Consider the following 26,060-nt stretch of genomic DNA (forward strand, 5'->3'; position numbering starts at 1 on the left):
TTTGGCGGGAAACCACTACATCGCAGACATTCATTAGGTGCTAGGTGCTTGCAGAATGTCTACGGCCAGGCAGACCTATCTGATCTCCCGCATGCTAGCTGGCCGATCACAGGTGTGACTCCTGCAGGGATGGAGCGTGCGGACACTCTAGTTTGAGCTGATTTACGAGGCTGATCGTGACAATTTTTCGTCAAGCGTCGTCACAGGCGATGAAAAAGGGGTTCGTCACGTCGAACTGGAAACAAAACTGCAATCCATGGAGTGGTCCTAATCCACCTCTCCTCCGAAGAAAAAGTTCAAAGCCGCCCCCTCAATCTGTAAAGCGATGGCGACAGCCGTCTGCGACTCAAAAAGGGGCAATTCGGTTTGATGGTGCAACGATCAGCTCTAAAGTATTGCACTAACCTCAGAAAATTGAAGAATTTACTTCCGCGTGATGGTGGCTGAAAAAAAAAAAAAGAAAAAAAGAAAGAGGAGGAAACGAACTTCTCCTTTGCCATGATAACATATAGAACATATAGCTTCACATAACAGGAGATCGCAAATATCGTCGGTCTGTTGTTCCCCACCCGCCGTAAGACGCTTATCTCACACCTTCCGGCTTCTATGTGTTTCGCCCAATGGAGGATGCACTCCGCGGACAGCAAGCAGTGCGTGGATGATGCAGCAAGACACTAGCTCTGACGTCGACGAACAGAGTAGTACCATCGGAGCACACAGGCCTTCCGGAAAGATAGCGTACGGCCGTTGTGCTGAATTGCTATTATGCTTAAAAAGTAGGATTTTGTATCCAAAACAGTGGGGAGTAATATGGTGTTTTAGAATCCTGAATAACTCCAAGATGATTTCAGAAAAAAAGGGGTCGCATTACTTGTGGAACGCCCCGCTTACATATTTGGTTTGTAGTAATGAGGTACCCTTGCAGGCTACTAGGCTGAACTCTGTTACACATTTCTCTTCTGTGACGTTCACGATATACTTGTTGACGCTTCGCATCAAAAGCTGCAGAGGCTAATTAAGTAGCCCTGGCCATCTTTCCGTTGCTCTCAGTCGCAATTTAGTAACTTCGGCAGTTTGAGAAACACGTACAGGAAGTTTACAACTGTGTGGAATAACGTTTCAGGTCACAAATACAGGTGTTTGACAAAAATATGGGAAAATCGCGAGAATTGCGTGCTTCACCATAAACGCTAACCTAGCCTGTGGGTTGGGATATCGTATTTGACCACGAAACGAGTCGCAGCTGTACAACGTCGTTAAACTCTGCATGTATCAGTCGTCTTAAGAACAGTGTTTTGTGTACTCGCGAGGGCACTACGTCGGAGCTAAGTGAATCCTAACGTGGACAGGTTGTTGGTACTTTTATGATGGGTGCTTCGGTAACCAAGGTAGTCGAAGTCCTTTGTGTCTCAAGAGGCGCTGTGTCGAAAATGTATTTCTTATAAGGGCACGCCAAATCACAGCGTGGAAGAAAGTGAGTGCTGAATGATAGTAAAGGACGATCATTGAAGACGATTGTGAGAGTTGCAAAAGGCACTATGGGCCTGAATGTCGCACTCACGAACCTTGTCAGTACCAAAACAATACGATTTTTATTAAAAATTAAAGTCCTCCAGCTGTACTTAAGATTTTATATTTATTTGGCTGCTAGTTTCGACGTTGCGTCAACGCCATCTTAAGGCCCGTACACTCTGACGAAATAAATCGTTTGTGGCTGAGAACTAGAAGTCCGCGGTGAGTCCAATAAGTGCTCCACATGGATGGTGGGCAGTTACTGGACTCACTGCGGACTTCTAGTTCTCAGCCACAAACGACTGATTTCTTCAGTGTGTACGGGCCTGAAGATGGCGTTCACGCAAAGTCGAAACTAGTAGCCAAGTAAATATACAATCTTAAGGGGGGTAGGACGCCAAACGTGCCGACTTGGTGCAGGAGAGGCACCACAGGACATTTCAATTTCCACTGTCTATACTTTTACAAATAAATTTATAAAACTTTGTCAGCATGACCAGGAAGGATTCAGAATTCACATTCTTAGCAGTGGAAGTTGTAAAACGTAACAAAATATTTTTTTACATGTGAAATTTCATCATTTTTTCACTTACTTATGGCGGCATTTGTTGCTATAGGTACACTTTTCTTCATAAGTTAGAGAGATTCTTCGATGAATTTTGCACAGCATAGAAACCATAATTAAAGGTGTATGAAACTCAAGAATTTTTCAAATCTATTAAAAACTGTGGTAAAATTGAGGTAATTAACTACAAAATTTGTGTTTTTGCTAAACATGAAATTTAAAATACAACAGCTCATTCGCTTTTTCATAAATTAAATAAATTCTAGAGTTTCATGCGCCTGTAAGTATGGTATGTATGCTGTGCAAAATTCATCGAAGAATCTCTCTAACTTATGAAGAAAAGTGTACGTAGAGCAACAAATGCAGCCATAAGTAAATGAAAAAATGATGAATTTTCACTCGCGAAAAAAATTATTTTGTTGTGTTTTCGAACTTCTACTGCAATGAGAGTGAATCCTGAATCCTTCCTGGTGATGCTGACAAAGTTTTATGAATTTATTTGTAAAAGTAGAGACACTGGAAATTAAAATGTCCTGTGGTGCCTCTCCTGCTCCAAGTCAGCCCGTTTGACGTCCTACCCACTTAAGTACCGTTGGAGGAGTTTCATTTTTAATAAAAAATTATACCAGCTGCATCCCATCATCATTCACCTTAAATATGGATGTACGAAGAAAACAATACCAATTCAGCATCACAAGGAGCGGAGTGCAGGGCCAGGTGGAATTCCAAAACCACTCACTAGTGATGAAAATGGCCGTAATGGGAATATATGGTAGCGAAGCCATGAAACCTGGACTTTGGAGCAATGGGTGGATGTCATTTGGCCAGGTGAGTTGTTTCACACGAACTTCTGGTCGAGTTTACGTCTCAAGAGTGAAACATGGCTGAAATTCGATGATTTTGGCAGCCACATCGTAGTATTACATTGTACCCATGGATTCCTTGCAGGATGCGTTATATCCAAGGACTATGTGACCATTATGGCTCCAGGTCCATCCCACGGTGCAATGGTTGTTTCCCAATGGTTACTCTCTATTCCAAGATGGTCCCTGTTCACACATCTCGCATTGTCCAGATGAGCACCAGGATGGATTGTCGCATCTGGCCACTGCAATCACCAGATCTCAACATTAATGATCTTTTGTGGACCAGTTTGATGGAAGGGTGAGTGACCGATATCCACCTTCATCATCGTGACCAGAACTTTCCACTGTTTAGCGGGAAGAATGGTGTTAGATTTCCTTAAAAACCATACAGAACCTGTATTTATCCATTACTTTGTTCAGCCTCTCAGTATGTGTGAAATATCCCTCATTCTACTGAGTATTACCTACAGGAGCACCTTCTGCAATAACTGAATTCATTGTGCGATTTTCTTTCGTGTAAAATATACTGCCAGGAGGAAATGTACATGTGAAAATTATTTCTTGGAGTTATAGGGCTTGCCCCGTTCACAGGCACCATCTACCATCATGGAGTAAGGTCTACAGGTGGTCTAAAACAGACCAAAACTAGTAACCTTACGTAAAAAAAAATTATTTCGGTTGTGACTGCCCATATTCATTTATAAGTATTAAATAAACTGCTGTATTCCAGAGAGACATGTTCTAAAAATTACAGAAATGTGTATGCTTTGAAGGGCGATGGTATTGGTGATTCTGAAGAAAAACATATTGACATGTGCCTTATTTCGAATGGTTTCCAAAATAGTTCACATACATTTTTTTCTGTAGTAGTCAGTCCATCGTCATCGTTTATAAGGTTCTACAGTAGGGCAGAGTAATTCGGGACGAACAATTTCGTACCATACGCTTATGGTCGAAAAAGTCGCGAAACTACCTCAAATTGGTCTACAAAAATTATCTAATAAAGTGCGTTGTGCAAGTATTGTGTAGCTGTCTTCACAAAAACTGTTAGCTCTAGAGCAAAAAATAAATAGTGCCTTTTCTTTGCGAACTTAAATGTAACTCAATTTTGTACTGCGACACTTCTTCGCTAGATGCCGTGGTTTTCATGTGATTCAAGAAAGACGTACAAAGCCGATATTGAAGGTCACTATTCGGAATATTGCATTTGTCCAGATGAAGTTTTTTGTTCAGAATCACCAATACTATCACCTTGTATAGCTAAATTGATAATGTTTAATTCATTATTGTATTTGGTCGATTTCTTCATTTCACGATATTTTCTTAAGTAATCCCCCTCCTTTTTCATTGTTCTCTCTATAACTGGTTAACTCATTGCAAGGAACGTTGACACGTCTCTTTTAATATATTTTCTAGAGCTACAAGTGGGAATAAAGCTGTGATCGCGGGTTCTAAGTCATTTCTAGGTAACTGAGACGATAGTTCTCTTTCCCGCGAGAACCAAGGATTCTAGGTTCGAGTCCCAGCCTCGAACGCTATTTCAGTCAACCAATAAGTTTGATATCGTCTTTTACGCTCATTCTATCCACAATCTCGCTCTACTATGTGTGTTCTTCGATTTTAATGCCCTTATCGTAATCCTGCCTTTCGTCCCCCAAAGCATGTCACCCATCCTGGCTCAGAGGTTCCCGGGTCCCTTCAAAATGTGTGTGAAATCTTAAGGGACTTAACTGCTAAGGTCATCCGTCCCTAAGCTTACACACTATTTAATCTAAATTATCATAACGACAAACACACACACCCATGCCCGAGGGAGGAATCGAACCTCCCAGATCCCTCTGCATACGTCTGTCGTGAGGCTGGGTCGGCTTTAACGGTTTAGTCTGTATTCTCAACGAGGCGCCAGGTGTATTCTCCTATAGAGGCACCGCAAGTCATCTTCCTGTCGCGGAGAAGTCGTGGCTTAGCCTGAAGGGTGCTTAACAACGCTTCGTCATTTGGTGCGCCCCTGGGACACGCTACAGTCCTTCGGATAAGCCAGCACCAGTGCTCATTGAATCACGTTAGGACTAGACACGCCATGCGTTTCTGCCAACCTCTAGACCTGAATGGAATGCTAAGTTACGCGTGGCTTTTGCATTGTATGATAGAACCCGAACATGTGGGGCTGGTAGACGGATAACTGAAACATGAGGACATACCGCGTCTGGAGTGACACCCTCTTTTACCAGATGTAAACGTCAGTATATGACGGATAGGAAAGGGAATCTCGCGATCAGCCATTTAAGACCACGCGAAACTTTACCAAGCGGCGTATCATTCTCAGTTATTTATCATCGGATGCCGAATGGAGTACCATGGGGTCAGCAAACCGCACTCGCGGCCGCCGCCTATGTTCAGACCTTTGAGCCGTTACCTCTCAATCTGGTAGCTCTTCAAATGGCATGACGAGGCTGAATGCATCCCTATCCAGTCCTCCCACCAAGGAAAAACACGTGGTAGTACCATGAACCAAGGTCCTCTCATGAGGCTCTGTGGCGTTGGCCGTTCGGCTACAGAGGCGGACATCACGAGCAGACATTAAGTTTTATAGCCCCACGAAAAAATCTATGCGTGAACTCTAGCTTGGTGACTATGTCAGTCCTTCTCTCCGTGTTCACTTTTGAATGCGGCGCACGATAGAGATCATGGTACGAGTACAAGTTTGCATTCTGTTTTTGAGCATAATCTGTTATCGTCACACCAAGGCAAACGCAGAAGAACTCTCAGTAAGACCACGACTTTCCAGCGGCCCTGGTTTCACGTTGTCACCTGTCCATAATGATTAGGCGTCCTTAGAACTCATACATACTGGCCTGATATACTTGCAATATTTCCTCAGCTTTTCGAACGGGTATGAGCGGCTGCCGAGCCCAGCTATCTGTGTCTTGTTGGAACTCTGATCCGCGAATGAGTTTCACTTTCTTTCACTGTCTCCTCAACTGTGATACGCTGCTCAAATGGTTCAAATGGCGCTGAGCACTACGGGACTTATCTTCTGAGGTCATCAGTCCCCTAGAACTTAGAACTACTTAAACCTAACTAACCTAAGGACATCACACACATCCATGCCCGACGCAGGATTTGAACCTTCCACCATAGCGGTTGCGCGGTTCCAGGCTGTAGCGCCTAGAACCGCTCAGCCACTCGGCCGGCTGATACGCTGCTCTTGAAGCACCAAGGCTCTGTTGCCACTGACAGTTGTTCACAGAGAAATGGCTCGCCACTTCGTTCTTCGCCATTCACACTTTTTTCATCACCCTGAAAGCGACTGCAGGACCTAAATACTATTTCGTAAGATGGTTCACTGCTGACGCACACATCAAATAACTGAGTACGAATTGTTCAACTGCAGATAGCTAATTACAGCACAAAAACTCTACTTTATCAATGGGCTGCGCTATTTTGATACTACTATCTAGTATCGGCGTGGGGAATTCAATGCAGACTGCAGTGATGTACAGGTCAATAACAAAAATTAATCAAATCTTATTGACATTGTGGAGCAGGAGATATGTGATTAATTGTAAATTTTTTATTTGTGTTAGTGACTTAAAATCCATGAAGTCAAGTTCCCACGTGAAATCTTCTTTATTGGAATGGGTTCGTAGTTTCAGCTAATAGTCTAGCCATCTTCAGATCATGAAACATACTTGATTGGGGTGCCACTAAGATGTGTAAAGCCATAACAACACCAACACTAATCAAGCATGTTTTATGATCTTAAGATGGCTAGACTGTTAGCCGGAACTAGAAATCCATTGAAACAAACAAGATGTCATGTGCGAACTTGACTCGATGGGTTTTCAATCCCTAACATAAATAAAACAACAATTACGTAACTCGTATTTTTCTAAGTGAAGCTAAAAAATTTAGGACTATCCTCCGCACTTGCCGAGGTTACTTTAGGACAAAGGCCTGCATCCCTTTATCTCCAGAAATTTTTGTAGTAAAGGGAGTTAGTTCACTAAATACCTTAAAGCGAATGCTAAGACAGTTCCTTCGAAAGAGCACGGCCGATTTTCTTCCCCAAACTGGCATTGTACTCCGTACTTATGACCTCGTCGTCAGCGGATCGTTAAACCCCAGTTTTTCATGGGAGGTGTTACAGCAAAGCTGAAACCGACGCCCTGTTCCACGTTAAAGAGAGCTTTTATGGATCCTATATTTCCTTGCGTTGGTATCACACCCCGTAGTGATACTGTTACCGCAGCTGGCGGTAGCAGAATATGTATGGTACGTGCCATCCACGTACGGACAGTTTTTGATGATGGTCTAGGAACCCTTTGGCATTTAAAACGCCATCCTGTATGGTCTTCAACGGAATCTTCCACCATTCTTCAGGTAACCATGATGGAGGGAGGTGGCGGTCTCGCAACCATCTCTCCAAAGTAGACCACGAAGGTTCAATAAAATGAGATCTGGTGACTCTGGTGGCGAGGGGCATGCGACAGTTCATCCTCGTGGTCACAAAACCATCCAAGCTGTGCGAACAGGAACCCTACAGCCTTGGAAAACAGCATAATTTTTGGGGACTGAAAATTGTACAATGCGATGGATCAGCCAAAATGGTCGCATAAACTTTGCAGTAACGCGGCCTTATAAATTAACTATGGGGCCAATGGAATACCAGCGAGCCCTCATAATGTTTCACTCTTGGCACTTCCATAAGGTCGGTAGTTGAGACATTATGAAACAGGACTCACCCGACCAAACGACTTTCTCCCTTTGCTCCATGTGCCAGGTTTTATGGCTTCGGCAGTACGTTTTCCTTTTATGGACGTTTTTATTATCGGTCTGTGGTTTTGGAATTACGGTTTGCCCTGCAAGTCCGATCTTATAAAACTCACTTCGTATTGTTTTGGTGCTGACAGCGTTCGCGAGTGCTACATTCAGTTATATAGTGACTTTTGCAGCCGTCATCATCTTATTTTTCGTCACAACGCTCATCAGTGACCGTTTATTACTTCCATTCAGCAGACATTTCCGTATACGTAGTAATCTAACGGATGATGTTTTCGCCCTTTCCCCGCATGCGGCATAGACCTTCCATACAGTGTCTCTTGAAATACCACTCATTTCGGCTTCCTTAGTTACGGAAGTATGTACCATAAGAGAACCGACAATCCGCCCACGTTCGAATTCACTTAGCTGCAGAATAATGCACACACAACTACACAGAACACTGTTCTGAGCGCGGCTGTTACTTGCAATTTATTGAGTACATTACACAGAGCTGTTCGCGGTCAAATACATCAGTGCAATCTGCAGGCTTGGTTAGCGTCTGCATTGTCCAGGCATCCATTTGTCATATTGTTTTCACATTTTTGTCCGACCCCTGGATGCGCATCAGTAGTATTTCTCGTGAGATCTTCATGTCCCAGAGCTAATGAAGCGAATGATCGTCTGTATTTTAATTTACGATGCACATTGTGAGCCTACAACCTTTCCCTGATTTTAAATGTTTATTTCTATCTAGTTATGCCAGACACCGCTCTGTAGTTTCTTGGAAATGATAGCTTAATCCAAGTATTTTATAGGTGTACTTCAATATTTCTTTGTGTTTTTTTAATCGTAGCTTAAGTTTTATGGATACAGTTCCACATGTACTGTGACACGACACGTACAGGCATTTCAGCTGTGGATAGCGCTTTAACAGAAAGCTGCACGACATACTGGGCACAGTTTGTTGATCAGTTCTTGGATAAAACCTCTCTGGACAGGTGGATCGGTAGAGATTGCCCAGTTCCATAGCCACCACGTTCACCCGACATGAACCCTCTGCACTATTTTTATGGGATTACGACAAGGGTAAAGTGTTCAGTTCACCAGTTCCAGAAGTGCAATCTCTTACAGTACGCATTTCGAGATGCTTTAGTTCGACTGTCTTTGTTCTATCACACGACGCTTTTCTGTTGCACCTTACTGTCCTCTCCAGGTCCGAACACTGCCAAAAGAGTATCTGATTTCCTTGGTGCATTTACTGTGGTATCTTAGTTACTAGAACACGTGGGCTAGATTTCATTAAGAGTTTATACTCGACACCGTGTTGTCTCCAATGCACTATTGTGCTGAACTTTATTTTATTTTAAAAGAATATACAACATTGTGTTTTTGGAAATTGTCTGTGGCGTGGGGCTGGATTAGGGTCCCAAGTTGAACAGAATCCATCCACTGGCAACCTTAAAAACGGTTTTTTGTGGTTTACCATTTTCAACTTAGGCCAAAGCTGGGGTTAGTTCTTACTTTAGGCCACAGTCAATTCTTTCACAATTTCTTTCTTTTCTGAAACTTCCATTTCCCTTAAATACGCAGCCTCTCTGCTTAAATTAAGAAGAGTTGCAATAAAGGGGAGTCGAACTTCTCTTCGGAGAAGAAGCACTAGAAGCCATATTCACATCTAAAGGCGCCTAGCGATCGTCATTTTCTACTATGTGTATAAAGATGTCGCACTCGTGAAACGGCGATGTATCACGTCCACAAGTTTTATTACAAGTTCTACTGTGAAGTGTCTTATTCATAATATCCTTGGAACAAAGAGTCCAGTTGTCGCAATGTTAAGGCATTTGAGAATAAACTTCATACAAACGATAACAAATGGTGAACATCGTAAAGGAATTTATTTGGGTCAAAGACGGCGTAACAGTATTATCATGACTAAAGACAAACTCGTTTATGAGATCGTATAAACTAAAGTCTAGTTGAAACCAATCATTGAATGAATGTGAAGGTCCTGAAAATGGAGCTCACAGTATTTGTGTAGTCTGCTGTGTTTTCTAGATGAATATGGTTGCTATAGTTTCAAGTTGACTGTTCAAATAATAATTTTAAATTGAGTTTCACAAGCTGCGACATCGTCGCGAAAAAACAGTGACCCGTATATGTAATAAGTTTTCTTTAATTTACGTCTATGGTCACAAACTGTTTGATAACAGATTACCGGTTTCTGACCATCATCAGATGTGTTTCATAAGAACAAAGTCCTAATGTACTGCAGCCATAGTGGCATCGTCAAACGTTAAATGTGGAATCAGCACCAGCATTGTCAAATACATATAGATAACATCACATGCACAAGTCATGTTGTCAGTAGTACTACTGGCTGCAGTACATTAGGATCTCGTTTTTATGAAACAGATCTGATGATGGTCATTAAAGACCGAAACCGGTAATCTGTTATCAAACAGTTTGTGACCATAGACGTAAATTGAAGGAAACTTATTAAATAGAGCTCTTGATCACTTAAGGAAATTGAAGAATTTTAATGAAATGAACGAGACTTAATCCAAATATGAGAGTGAATGGAGAAACTTGGAATGCTTTGACGTGCTGAGGGCATCCGGGCATGGTTTTAGGTAAGTCGTAAACGTAAATACAAGATTGTACTGGGAGAAAAATACGTACTGTCAAAAAGGCTTTGAACACATTTAACTTTACAAATAATTCAGTCCAGTATTAAGGTCCTTCTGCTCTACTAAAGTGAACGTCATGTTGAAAAACTGAGATGTGTTCTATTAGTTAAGAGGCAATTCCTTATATAGGAATTTTAATTCGTTTGGAAAGTGAAGTTCTCATGTTTCCAAATAAAGAAATGTATACGAGGGATCTTCGCAAAGTAGGTTATAATCGCTCGTGAAACGGAAATCATTATGAAAATTCGATGAAGCTTTGCACAAATGTGTCACGTCGCTCTTTTCAGTTCTGAGTGCACAGCGAGCAGGAAATAGCGTCTCCCGCCAAATATGAGGAAATGAGAGATTTCGCCTGACTTCATGCAGCCTAGATAACACAACTGTCGTGCAGTTCCTTCTTCAAGACGATTATCGGCCGCACCCTGCAGAAGTAATGAATATGCTGCTCAGCGTGTTCGATGGGAAGTGTGTGTTCACCTACAGTATAGCCCGTAACTAGCTGTCCGTGAGTTTCATCTCTGCTCACGTGAACCACTATCTTTGAAGACGACATTTTGGCACAGCCAGTTGCTTAATTTTATTGACCAAACATAATTTGTATGATGCAAATTACGTACAGAACGTTACAAATCAATAACAGTATTTACAGAATAAAATGAAAACACGAGCCCTTTTAAGGTCTTCTTTAACAAATCGGACCACGCCTTTGCCAAAATCCTGGCTACGTCCTTAGTCCCAGAGGTAATGAAAGGTTAAAATAGTACATTACCGAATTTTTATCGGTGTATTTTGCGCTGACCCTCTGTATTGCTACTTATGCTTTGCATCTGTCTCGAGGGCGAACCGTTTTCGCACAGCTGCGATTAATGGTGAATCAGTACAGCATTCAGAGCACGGACGGAAACAAAGCGATCTACTTGCGCCCATAGAGAGGAACTAAACTTTGTACGTGAGGGAAAGTCTTGCGACTGGCGCTCGCTGAGCCAAAACAAGGGGAGGGTTGGCGTCGTCTTGTATGCGCACCTCATTGCCTCGTAGGGGAGAAACTCGCCAAGGAGCTGAGGGGAAGGCGAGAGGGGTAGGCGGTGGCGGCGGCGGTGGCGGCGGCGGCGGTGGCGGCGGCGGCGGCGCGGCTCGAGAAGAGCGGAGGGGGTTCCCCGACAAGCTGCGCCTTCCGCGGCTGCCCGGATGTCGCCGCGACATTTAATTTTGCGGAGCCGGGCCAAGTTTTGAGGGAGAGGTCGCGAGATGCAATCAACACTTCCGCCTGAATTGTTATTTATGTCTGTTTATCCTCGACAAGCTAATAAAAGTTAGTCTCGATTCGGAGGGAATACAGAGCAGAATGACAGGAAGCGACACTCGTCGAGCCCCCTAGTCTGGTAAGCCCTATTTGAAATGCAGAGTCGGTGCCAGAAAATTTCTCTGCGCTCTGTCGGCAGCTAACGAATTTAGGCCCGTTCCTTTATGCCGTATAACTTAACAAAAGTACCATTCTTCATGGAGTAGACATTGTTTAGTTGACCTACAACTGGTTATCGAATCAGTTCTTTTCCAGATGAATAAGTGAAGGAGCCACATGTCGTAGAAACATTACATATATATTCCATGAATCTGCTGCACGATATGCTGTCATGATGCGGGAAGAGTGAATTTCCTTAGTTTTTCTCGTTTAGGGTCATTAGATACCACGCCAAGTAGCTGTAAGGCATTTCGAGTAGCATTTTTGCAACATATAATCGTTACGTTCTCTGGCTACCTGCTTTCTCTTCTTTGTGCTGCCGCCATTATGTTTTTCTCGTCATGAAAACCCTTAAAGTTTATGATCATTGGTTAGAGATGTCGACCCGATTCAGTACACTGCTCTTCACGTCCTTCCTTACACCCTTGAATCTTCAAGGGTTATCGAATACTTTAAAAATGGGTTTCGTTTGTTGAGTTGCACCCATCCTGAAGAGACATAGAAGCCCGTAGAACGTCCGTCGTTTTCTTTTTCATTACACCTGAACAATTTTTCTCTTTCTCGCAGTATGTGTTATTCTTTTATTGTCTTAAGACTCATTAATTTCCGACATTATGCTAGCAGCTTCTCTCAGCCAGCCACTCCGGTCATTCCGAGCTGTTCTCGTCCGTACAGACATTTGTTTCTGATCCCTTTTGTACTGCATCTGAGCTTACCTACTCTTGAGACTGACTTGTCCTATGAAAAGCAGCGATCATCTTCTCGCTTCTGCTCTCGTTCGTTTCTTTTTTACAGGTAACTAAATTATCATCCTAATTTTATTCCGCAGTAGAGAAAATGTCAAGTATTTGGTTTGAATTTCTCGTTTAACCACATGCGCCTGCGCCTCCACCCCCCCCCTCTGCCCCCCACCGCTCTTCCCCCTCCCCGCCCCCCCCTGTAATGAGATGGATAAAGCAGTTCAAAGATCGAACAGTATATAGATTCCTTTGCTTTTGGCTGGATAACTCAAGGCATACCACCACCAATGAGGCAGTGGTTAGTAAGACAATGTGGTCTTCGTAGCATATCCCACAAAACGTATGAAAAAGAAGAACGCGAGATTGCAGTGAGCTTTCTAAAACTATTTGCATGTGAGATGGAATACATAACGAAGGCCTAAGCGGGAGTGTAAAATTGTCATGTGCGAATTGAGTTGTAAGTAAAACTCCACACTGTGCCGGGATGTGTACTGTTACCTTGAAGACTATCTTTTATGGAGAGATCAGGGCGCAGATTTCATTGTGGGAGATGACATAAGTTTTCGACGGCGATTCTCAAAACATGTAATACAACGCGACGAATGAGTTGCATTGGACAACAAGAACAATCGGAGTCCGCATATACAAACATTTTTAGTGTGGTTTCCACTCTAAAAGATGCAGATATGCATATAACGTCGCACTGATGGCGCCTAATCGACACATCACCAAACTAGCAGCTTTCCAACGTTACTTAGCTGCCTAAAAATAAAACTGTTCCTTGAAAGTGATTAGTAATGAGTCTTGTATCTCCTGCTCGCGATGCTTTCTTTTTTTACGGGTTATTAAGATCCTGGGTTGACTGCTCACTCGGTCTTTTCACACTATGAGACAACAACATATTGAGACTTACACATGATCGTTATTGCTCTAAAATGACCTGAAGTGACAGAATGGCTACCTTACATGTCTCTAGGCAAGAGGAGGAATAGGTACAGAAAAGGATGCAAAGTGTGCCTCCTTTGCTTTATAACAAAGGTCGGACAAAATTGTTCAATCTATATTAACATTAATGGGTCAAAGATATACAATTTATATGTCATAGTGCTTCAATTAGTGACAATATTAATTTATTATATCTTCAAATTAACTGCCTGATTGTGGACAGATTCCCTACTTAATTTCTTTTTGAAATTGAGGTTTGCAGCTACACTTTCTACTAGTTCTTTCGTTCCAGCCCCATCCCCAAACTCTCATTCTTGCAAATCAACAGCCAAGCTTTCAAGTGGGAACCTAGCAACATTACTGGTCACAGTAATGTAAACGTGACTGAACACTGAGCATTTGCAGATGATTTCAATTATCACAAAAGATGATTTATACAAATAAAAAAATTGGTTCAAAAGGGTCTGAGCACTATGGGACTTAACATCTGAGGTCATCAGTCCCCTAGAACTTAGAACTACTTAAACCTAACTAACCCAAGGACATCACACACATCCATGCCCGAGGCAGGATTCGAACCTGCGACCGTAGCGGTCGCGCGGTTTCAAACTGAAGCGCCTAGAACCGCTCGGCCACACTGGCCGGCTTTATACAAATAACTCCAGTTCCTTACTAAATAGGCAGCAAATTTTTACACTGAAATTCAGTGATGGAATTCGAGCAGACATCCGGAAGGAATTGCTTTAGCTTACTTTTAAGTTTATGTTTGCTGTTTAACAGACATTTAATATTACTATTCAATCAAGCAATTTGACTGAAGGATTTTTAACCAGTTTGTAAGCTTAAGTAAATTCTCATTAACAGGCGTGAAAGTCACTTTTTCTTCTAGCATTGAAAATATGATATTTCTTTCTCCTTCTGAACTCCGATTACTTGCAACAAATTCCACTGGAGAAAATATGCATTTTGAAGCTCCCGTTAAAATACCTTACTCTGTAACTGTACGAAAGGTAACTCTGCGTGAGTGATACATACTACCTTCCTGAACGGTTTAATATAAGCTAGTATGCCATTCTTACGGGCATTTTACGTTTGAATATAATTCCTTTTGACATTAGTGAATAAAAATACGTAAGGTATTTTAATCTATTGATTTGTTTGGTTCCAAGTCTTGTGATTATACGAAATACAAAATTGGATGAAATGATTTTACTGAACTGCTCTAGACTTGTCTACCTTTCCAGATTAATTTATCAACATTACACATATATTGTAAAGATTATGCCTTGTTCAGTTAAGCTTGATCCAGCTCTAAATTTGTGACTGATGTTGTACTTTCATGCGCTGAACTGAATACGTCAATTTTTTAAAAAATGTAAATAAACTCTTTAAACGAATTATATACAATTTCCCCTAATGAGCTATCTCTACAGTATTCCATTATATTTGTGTCATGTGAAGTGAAACTAATACATTTATTAAACAGGTCTTATAATACAAGAAACAATAGTGCACGCAACAGTAAAAAATATAGAACTAAATAAATGGTATCCCTTCACGAATTTAAAGTTTTTCCCCACTATACAGCTCTTAAATTGTGTAGCAAAATTTTCTGGACTCATTTTGCTAACACACGAGTCAGTTTTTAGCTATCTCATAATAGCATACAGAATCAGTACATTCTAAAGAGAAGATGTGATTCATTTCGTAAAAACCTTTAAATAGGAAAGCTAAGTACCAGGTGGTGCTATTTTGTTATGTAATCCTTCAGAAATCTGTTGAGTGAATGTGTATCTGTTGAGCACACCTGCTAAGATCCTTGTCTGGTGTGTTACTGTTTTATTTTACCGCATTTTCCCTCAGGATATTTTGTTATTCACTTTTCACAGTTATCTGTGGGACATTGCTTCTCCGGTACCAAGGGCCATGTCGGAGGCTCTCGCCTAATAGAGCGGCAACCCTTCGGACTGCTCCATCACGCGGGCAGCCGCAACTGCCCCTGTAAAACTTGACATCGCAAGTACGACACGAAGTCGTCAAGACTGGCTACCAGGAGGCGAGACCCGCCCTTGCAAAGCACGCCGTGAAACGGCGCCTGCTCGCGTCCGAGTGCCACGTGACTTGGAAATAGTTCCCATAGTATTCCGCCTCAGGCAGTTACATAAACCGGCAGCGGGGCAGCACGAGTCAGTTCAGGCTTCGAAAACCTCTCTTGGTCCAGGCGACACTGCTATCCACCCCATCAAACAGAAGTGTTTCCATTGTCCACCGTTTGGGTCAAACGCTGCTCTTGTTATCGTCGTTTCTTCTTCCGTACTCTCACACTGGCTGATACCAGGGAGTTTAGCTTATGCATCTGCTCTGCGTGGTTATCGTCAATGACATTCTGAGTTGGACGTTCGGGTCTTCGACCCTAATATCTAAGTGCTATCTTATTGAGTCCAAACCAGAACAGTCGTCATCCTCAGAGTCGGACTTACGGGACAGAATTTAGCAACCAGCCAGCGATCGTTGCCGAACTTAGCTTTCAACAAGTGCTCAGTCCCGATTTGGTTCCAAACAGTGTTTAGTGCAGAACAGAGTGTTCTCTCTGGGAACGTAGTCTCAAACCAGTGCCATCGGCGCTTAGTGCCAGTCTGATCTTACTGTGATGCACAGTTATTTTGTAGATATCGTGTCAGTCTTCTTACTGTATTCTTGCCTTTTATTTCTATCCCGTCGAAGCAGACGTTTCTTGTTCAGTAATACTGTAACACCCCCGCTATTTGCGAGCAGAACAGGAAAGGGCATGACTAGTGGTGGTACAGGGTACCCCTCACCACGACAGTACGCTGTCTTGCTGAGTATCTATGTAGATGTAGACGTGTGAGCGGAGGGCGACACTTCGCCAACGCACGAGCGACAGCAGCCGACAAAGTGTCACCTGATGAGCAACCCCATGGTTCGAGACAAACTCGTACTCTTTACGCTCCTTGACCTTGCATAGGCGTTGACGGTACACACACTTGAGAGAACATCTCACTACAACATCACATGCACTGAGCATTCGGACAAAAATATTGTTTTTGAGTCATCAGTCTTCCGACTTGTTTGGTGCAGCCCGCCACGAATTCCTCTCTGGTGACAACCTCTTCATTTCAAAGCAACACTTGCAACCTACGTCCTCAATTATTTGCTGGATCTGTTCCAATATCTGTCTTCCTCTACATTTTTGCTCTCTACAGCTCCTTCTAGTACCATGGTGGTCGGTCTCTGACGTCTTAACAAATGGCTCTGAGAGCACTATGGGACTTAACATCTCAGGTCATCAGTCCCCTAGAACTTAGAACTACATAAACCTAACTAACCTAAGGACATCACACACATCCATGCCCGAGGCAGGATTCGAACCTGCGACGTAGCCGTCGCGCGGTTCCAGACTGAAGCGCCTAGAACCACTCGGCGTCTTAACAGATTATCCTGTCCCTTCTGATGGTCAGTGTTTTCCACATATTCCTTTCCTGTCCCATTCTGCGCAGAACCTACCCAGTCCACCTAATTTTCAGCATTCGCCTGTAGCACCACATCTCAAATGCTTCGATTCTCTTCTGTTTCGGTTTTCCCACAGTCCATGCTTTACTACCATACAAATGCTGAGCTCAAGTCGTACAATCTCAGAAATTGTTTCCTTAAATTAAGGCCTATGGTTGATACTAGTACACTGCTCCTGGCCAGGAGGGTAAAAATCGTGGACTAAGCAGATTCAGAAGGATGTAGGCTGCATTATGTACTGGGAGATGAAGCAGCTTGTAGAGGATATAGTGGCATGGAGGGCTGCATCAAACCAGTCTCAGGACTGAAGACCACAACAGCAACACAGTTTGCTATTGATGTCCTCTTTGTCCCTTCCGTCTTTGGTTATTTTGCTACCTAGGTAGGAGAATTCCTTAACTTGATCTACTTCGTGACCATCAATCCTGACGTTCAGTTTCCGGCAGTTCTCATTTCTGCTACTTCTCATTACCTTCGTCTTCCTTCGCTTTACTCTCAGTCCATATTCTGTACTCATTAGACTGTTCATTCTATTCAGCAAATCATGTACTTCTTTCACTCAGGATAGACATGTCGTCAGCGAATCTTATCATTGATATCCTTTCACCTTGAATTCTCATTCCACCTCCGAACTTTTCTTTTTATTTCCATCGCTGCTCCTTCGATGTAGAGATTCAACAGTAGGAGCGAAAGGCTGTATTCCTGTATTACTCCCTTGTTAATCCGAACACTTCGTTCTTGGTCGTCCCTCTTGCCTCGTGTACGTATTGTATACGACCCGTCCCTCCCTGTAGATTACCACCGCATTTCTCAGAATTTCGAACACTTTACGCTGTAGCACAGTTTCTCCAGGTCGACAAATCCGATGAACTTTGCTCGATTTTTCTTTAGCCTTGCTTCCTTCATCGACCGCAACGTGAAAATTTCCTCTCTGTTGCATTTTGTCTTTACCTTTCCTAAAGACAAACAAATACACTCCTGGAAATTGAAATAAGAACACCGTGAATTCATTGTCCCAGGAAGGGGAAACTTTATTGACACATTCCTGGGGTCAGATACATCACATGATCACACTGACAGAAACACAGGCACATAGACACAGGCAACAGAGCATGCACAATGTCGGCACTAGTACAGTGTATATCCACCTTTCGCAGCAATGCAGGCTGCTATTCTCCCATGGAGACGATCGTAGAGATGCTGGATGTAGTCCTGTGGAACGGCTTGCCATGCCATTTCCACCTGGCGCCTCAGTTGGACCAGCGTTCGTGCTGGACGTGCAGACCGCGTGAGACGACGCTTCATCCAGTCCCAAACATGCTCAATGGGGGACAGATCCGGAGATCTTGCTGGCCAGGGTAGTTGATTTACACCTTCTAGAGCACGTTGGGTGGCACGGGATACATGCGGACGTGCATTGTCCTGTTGGAACAGCAAGTTCCCTTGCCGGTCTAGGAATGGTAGAACGATGGGTTCGATGACGGTTTGGATGTACCGTGCACTATTCAGTGTCCCCTCGACGATCACCAGTGGTGTACGGCCAGTGTAGGAGATCGCTCCCCACACCATGATGCCGGGTGTTGGCCCTGTGTGCCTTGGTCGTATGCAGTCCTGATTGTGGCGCTCACCTGCACGGCGCCAAACACGCATACGACCATCATTGGCACCAAGGCAGAAGCGACTCTCATCGCTGAAGACGACACGTCTCCATTCGTCCCTCCATTCACGCCTGTCGCGACACCACTGGAGGCGGGCTGCACGATGTTGGGGCGTGAGCGGAAGACGGCCTAACGGTGTGCGGGACCGTAGCCCAGCTTCATGGAGACGGTTGCGAATGGTCCTCGCCGATACCCCAGGAGCAACAGTGTCCCTAATTTGCTGGGAACTGGCGGTGCGGTCCCCTACGGCACTGCGTAGGATCCTACGGTCTTGGCGTGCATCCGTGCGTCGCTGCGGTCCGGTCCCAGGTCGACGGGCACGTGCACCTTCCGCCGACCACTGGTGACAACATCGATGTACTGTGGAGACCTCACGCCCCACGTGTTGAGCAATTGGGCGGTACGTCCACCCGGCCTCCCGCATGCCCACAATACGCCCTCGCTCAAAGTCCGTCAACTGCACATACGGTTCACGTCCACGCTGTCGCGGCATGCTACCAGTGTTAAAGACTGCGATGGAGGTCCGTATGCCACGGCAAACTGGCTGACACTGACGGCGGCGGTGCACAAATGCTGCGCAGCTAGCGCCATTCGACGGCCAACACCGCGGTTCCTGGTGTGTCCGCTGTGCCGTGCGTGTGATCATTGCTTGTACAGCCCTCTCGCAGTGTCCGGAGCAAGTATGGTGGGTCTGACACACCGGTGTCAATGTGTTCTTTTTTCCATTTCCAGGAGTGTACTACCAGAAAGGAGGTTTGCCAGTAGTTAACATTGAAGCCAATTTTTGCTAAGAGATACTTTTGTACATAAATGTACGAGGGCAGTTCAATAAGTAATGCAACACATTTTTTTTCTGAAACAGGGGTTGTTTTATTCAGCATTGAAATACACCAGGTTATTCCCCAATCTTTTAGCTACACAACACTATTTTTCAACGTAATCTCCATTCAATGCTACGGCCTTATGCAACCTTGAAATGAGGGCCCTTTATGCCTGCACGGTACCATTCCACTGGTCGATGTCGGAGCCAACGTCGTACTGCATCAATAACGTCTTCATCATCCGCGTAGTGCCTCCCACGGATTGCGTCCTTCATTGGGCCAAACATATGGAAATCCGACGGTGCGAGATCGGGGCTGTAGGGTGCATGAGGACGAACAGTCCACTGAAGTTTTGTGAGCTCCTCTCGGGTGCGAAGACTTGTGTGAGGTCTTGCGTTGTCATGAAGAAGAAGAAGTTCGTTCAGATTTTTGTGCCTACGAACACGCTGAAGTCGTTTCTTCAATTTCTGAAGAGTAGCACAATACACTTCAGAGCTGATCGTTTGACCATGGGGAAGGACATCGAACAGAATAACCCCTTCAGCGTCCCAGAAGACTGTAACCATGACTTTACCGGCTGAGGGTATGGCTTTAAACTTTTTCTTGGTAGGGGAGTGGGTGTGGCGCCACTCCATTGATTGACGTTTTGTTTCAGGTTCGAAGTGATGAACCCATGTTTCATCGCCTGTAACAATCTTTGACAAGAAATTGTCACCCTCAGCCACATGACGAGCAAGCAATTCCGCACAGATGGTTCTCCTTTGCTCTTTATGGTATTCGGTTAGACAACGAGGGACCCAGCGGGAACAAACCTTTGAATATCCCAACTGGTAAACAATTGTGACAGCACTACCACCAGAGATGTCAAGTTGAGCACTGAGTTGTTTGATGGTGATCCGTCGATCATCTCGAACGAGTGTGTTCGCACGCTCCGCCATTGCAGGAGTCACAGCTGTGCACGGCCGGCCCGCACGCGGGAGATCAGCCAGTCTTGCTTGACCTTGCGGCGATGATGACACACGCTTTGCCCAACGACTCACCGTGCTTTTGTCCACTGCCAGATCACCGTGGACATTCTGCAAGCGCCTATGAATAACTGAGATGCCCTGGTTTTCCGCCAAAAGAAACTCGATCACTGCCCCGTTGTTTGCAACGCACATCCGTTACAGACGCCATTTTAACAGCTCCGTACAGCGCTGCCACCTGTCGGAAGATAATGAAACTATATGAGACGAAGCGGGAATGTTTGAAAATATTCCACAAGAAATTTCCGGTTTTTTCAACGAAAATTGGCCGAGAAAAAAAAAAGTGTTGCATTACTTATTGAACTGCCCTCGTACGTTATTTGAAATGTTAATGTATATATCGACCCTATCAAACTGCAGCCCTTATTTCGTGAAAAAAGAAATTATTCCTTAGTCTCAGTTTATTTTTGTTTCAGTAGTAGCAAACTGTAGACTACAGCTTCCATCCCTACCACCACCTGCCACAGACCGAATTCAATATACCCACAGAGGTGAGCCCTGCGGTTGTAACTCAATTTAAAGTTGCGTTGTACACACAATACCGTGGGTGGCGTACAGCGAAAACTGTACACACAAGCCGGTGTGTTGGCGCCGCGTGCCCAGAGTGATATCGAACGCCTGGCGGCGTCTCGCCTGCCAGGTGAGTTACGGGCAAACGGCCCGGCAGGCCTGGCGAGTGTGGGGTGGCGCCTCCAGCATACATCACGGCGTGTCCCCGGCAAACTCAGTTACAGCGCGTCCCGGCAGACGAATCGACATTTTGCAGGATACGCGTCTGAAACGATACTGCAGTATAGTGTTGTTGTTGTTGTTGTCTTCAGTCCTGAGACTGGTTTGATGCAGCTCTCCATGCTACTCTATCCTGTGCAAGCTTCTTCATCTCCCAGTACCTACTGCAACCTACATCCTTCTGAATCTGCTTAGTGTATTCATCTCTTGGTCTCCCCCTACGATTTTTACCCTCCACGCTGCCTTCCAATACTAAATTGGTGATCCCTTGATGCCTCAGAACATGTCCTACCAACCGATCCCTTCTTCTGGTCAAGTTGTGCCACAAACTTGTCTTCTCCCGAATCCTGTTCAATACTTCCTCATTAGTTATGTGATCTACCCATCTAATCTTTAGCATTCTTCTGTAGCTCCACATTTCAAAAGCTTCTATTCTCTTCTTGTCCAAACTATTTACCGTCCGTGTTTCACTTCCATACATGGCTACACTCCATACAAATACTTTCAGAAATGGCTTTCTGACACTTAAATCTATACTCGAAGTTAACAAATTTCTCTTCTTCAGAAACGCTGTCCTTGCCATTGCCAGTCTACATTTTATAACCTCTCTACTTCGACCATCATCAGTTATTTTGCTCCCCAAATAGCAAAACTCCTTTACTATTTTAAGTGTCTCATTTCCTAATCTAATACCATCAGCATCACCCGACTTAATTCGACTACATTCCATTATCCTCGTTTTGCTTTTGTTGATGTTCATCTTATATCCTCCCTTCAAGACACCATCCATTCCGTTCAACTGCTCTTCCAAGTCCTTTGCTGTCTCTGACAGAATTACAATGTCATCGGCGAACCTCAAAGTTTTTATTTCTTCTCCATGGATTTTAATACCTACTCCAAATTTTTCTTTTGTTTCCTTTACTGCTTGCTCGATATACAGATTGAATAACATTGGGGATATGCTGCAACCCTGTCTCACTCCCTTCTCAACCGCTGCTTCCCTCTCATGCCCCTCGACTCTTATAACTGCCATCTGGTTTCTGTACAAATTGTAAATAGCCTTTCGCTCCCTGTATTTTACCCCTGCCACCTTTAGAATTTGAAAGAGAGTATTCCAGTCAACATTGTCGAAAGCTTTCTCTAAGTCTACAAATACTAGAAACGTAGGTTTGCCTTTCCTCAATCTTTCCTCTAAGATAAGTCGTAAGGTCAGTATTGCCTCACGTGTTCCAGTATTTCTACGGAATCGAAACTGATCTTCCCCGAGGTCGGCTTCTACTAGTTTTTCCATTCGTCTGTAAAGAATTCGTGTTAGTATTTTGTAGCTGTGGCTTATTAAACTGATTGTTCGGTAATTTTCACATCTGTCAACACCTGCTTTCTTTGGGATTGGAATGATTATATTTTTCTTGAAGTCTGAGGGTATTTCGCCTGTTTCATACATCTTGCTAACCAGATGGTAGAGTTTTGTCAGGACTGGCTCGCCCAAGGCCGTCAGTAGTTCTACTGGAATGTTGTCTACTCCGGGGGCCTTGTTTCGACTCAGGTCTTTCAGTGCTCGCAGTGTATGAATGCAGATTCACTATTTTTGGGATTTTGAGCATACGACCATTACATTTCTAGTCAGTCACCCACGTTCAAGATGAAGTTTCCAGCAATTCTTTGAAAGTATGGTGCAACATGCACAGTTACCGTATCTGCCAAAAAGAATATACTGCTATTTGGTTTTAAATACTTCTGTATAATTATTGTGTACTAACGACTTTTCGGCTTTCACGCCATTATCGACTTAAATGGTGGTAAAATTAGACCAAAGGTAATAAATATCTGTACAGTGAAATGGCTGTGTATTCTTTCGAAAACTACTGTATGACTAACACGCAGCACCATTGAAAACTTATTGAAAAGAAAAGTCATAGCAAAGACAGATGTTATGTCTTGATTCTACGAAGGGAGACTCGGACAGACAATAGAGGACAATGAATGAGCGTAATTATGCTAATACAGGCTACTCCAACATCCCAGGACCTAAACTGTATAGACTGTCTCTGCATGTCCATTTTTTCGTAGACAGTTGCGGGACCTCGGCTGTTCACTACAGAATGTCAAATCAAAGCCCTTTCAGCCACCTAAATTTACAAATTGTTATTTTATTGGGTTAGCAGTTTGGGCCATATATTACGCCACCTTCAAGCCCCTGACCAACGTGCAGGAAGATTCCCACGTTTGGTCCAGGGAAAATAGGGGCCAGTATTCAGAGACTGGTATCCGTAATTCCTGAGACAGTGATCATACCACTGTCGAGTCGGCAAGAGATGTTTGAAGTGATCGCTGTCTCAAAAATCTACGGATACCAGTTCACGATCCTCTACAACCTACACAGAATTTAAAATCAAACACCTCTGAGCCGTCTTAATTTCCAAATTGTTATTTTGTTGGACTACCAGTTCATCGATACATTACGCCATCTTCAGGCTCCCTGACCAATGGATAGAAGATTCCCACCTTTGGTCCACCATTCAAAGACTGTTATGTGCAGATTTTTGAGGTGTTTGATTTTGATTCCGTATAGATTGTAGAAGGTCGTGAACTGAGAACGAAGAGTCGTTATAAATTTTTAATTTTCATCTCGAAAAAATTTAATTTGGCGATAGTATTAGTCCTTTTCTACATAAAGAGGTGGACAAAAATATGAAAACATTAAAAATATAAAACATTAGCATGGATAATACGGTATATTAGAACCTCTGCCTCAAAACTTCTTCCGGTCGCCTCGGAATGGATAAGTACTTGTCCTGTATGTTTCTGAAGGACATAGTGGCAAGTTCAGATACTGATGGTGGAGGTGGATAATAATAACGCACCCTTCTCTCCAAATTAAACCATAAAAGCTCAGTAATATTGATTCTGCTGACTGTGGTGGCCAGGGAAGATGCGACCGTTCGTACTCGTGCTTACGAAACCAGTACTGTATGACAAGAGCTGAGCGAACAGGGGCCTTGTCGTCTTGGAACACAACATTTCAATTGGGGAACAAACACTGTACCAAGAGATGCACCTTATCAGCCAAAATGGTCACATATTCTTTACCAGTAATAAAGCCTTGCAGACTGCCCTTAAGGTCCGTGGAATAGCACATATGACTACCCAAATCGTATCGTAGGCCCTGCCGTGTTTCACTCTTGACAGCGAGCAGCCTGCACCGTACGCTTGGGAAGGCGTACAACAGACGGAACCTCGGAAACAAATTGGAAACAGTGTGAAACAAGACTCTTCTGGCATTCTTCCACTGCTCCATATGTCAAGTTTTATGGCTTCGGCACCACGTTGTTACGAGCATTTGAAACGCTGATGTGTGTTTTTGAAATTCGAGGTAGCCCTCCAATTTCAAATTTACGGAGCTAATTTCCTGTTGTTTTAGTGCTGGAAAGATTCATGTTTGCGACATTCAGTTCTGCAGTGCCTTTTGCAAATGTTTTCATTTTATTTTTCGTCACAATTCTATTCAATGACCGCCTGTCGCGATCACTGAACAGGCACTTCCGTCTGCGTTGTGACTTAGTGGATGAATTTTCTCCGGCTTTCCCTTTCTGCGGTATAAATCATCGATATTGCTCTTCCTGGAAGACCAAATACTTCGGTTACCTTAGTTACGGAACCAACCACCATACGAACAACAATAATTTGCCCACGTTAGAATTCACTTAGCTCTGACGTAATGCACTTAGTCGCACAGGACACTGTTGGTACCACGACTGACACTTACTACGAATTTAAGGTATTGGCTTTCGTGATCCAATACAACAGCGCCACCTGCCAGACTGGCTAGCACCAGAATTTATTTCTATGTTCAAGCATTCATTTTTTGCGGCGTTTTCATATTTTTGTGTAACCCATGCATTATTCCCTGCATTGAGGCACTTTTTTCTCAACAATGGGTGACATTGCGGGGGTCTTAGTTTTAAAAATCTGCGTCTTGGCGATCACAAATTTCCAGCTCGAAACTCGTATCGTGGAGAAAATACACCCAGTAGGACGACCGTCCACGACGATTCATCTTCACAGCCTCAGTAACCTCGTCAGGATATTTCGGTAGCTCGCTGTGTGATGGTTTGCCCCTTATAAGCATAATCTGTTAGCACCCTACTATGGCAGTCCAAAAAGTATTCCTTGTCCAATAATAGTTGCTGGGTCTTTGCGTTTTTTAGTGGTGGTTAAGCGCATACTTGCTTTGCTACTTAGATAATGGATCATTGTGCTACACCCCGCACTCCCTGATGATAACGCTGTTACCGATATTTGTCAAAACTACACCTACTTGCCGCCACTGGTTAGGCTACAGCTCGATATTGTTGGGATTGCCTGAGAGCGATCGACAAACGAAAATAAGTATGGTTCCTACATGATTATACACTCCTGGAAATTGAAATAAGAATACCGTGAATTCATTGTCCCAGGAAGGGGAAACTTTATTGACACATTCCTGGGGTCAGATACATCACATGATCAGACTGACAGAACCACAGGCACATAGACACAGGCAACAGAGCATGCACAATGTCGGCACTAGTACAGTGTATATCCACCTTTCGCAGCAATGCAGGCTGCTATTCTCCCATGGAGACGATCGTAGAGATGCTGGATGTAGTCCTGTGGAACGGCTTGCCATGCCATTTCCACCTGGCGCCTCAGTTGGACCAGCGTTCGTGCAGACCGCGTGAGACGACGCTTCATCCAGTCCCAAACATGCTCAAT

This window comes from Schistocerca cancellata, chromosome 2 (assembly GCF_023864275.1).
Source record: "Schistocerca cancellata isolate TAMUIC-IGC-003103 chromosome 2, iqSchCanc2.1, whole genome shotgun sequence".
Classification (NCBI taxonomy): Eukaryota; Metazoa; Arthropoda; class Insecta; order Orthoptera; family Acrididae; genus Schistocerca; species Schistocerca cancellata.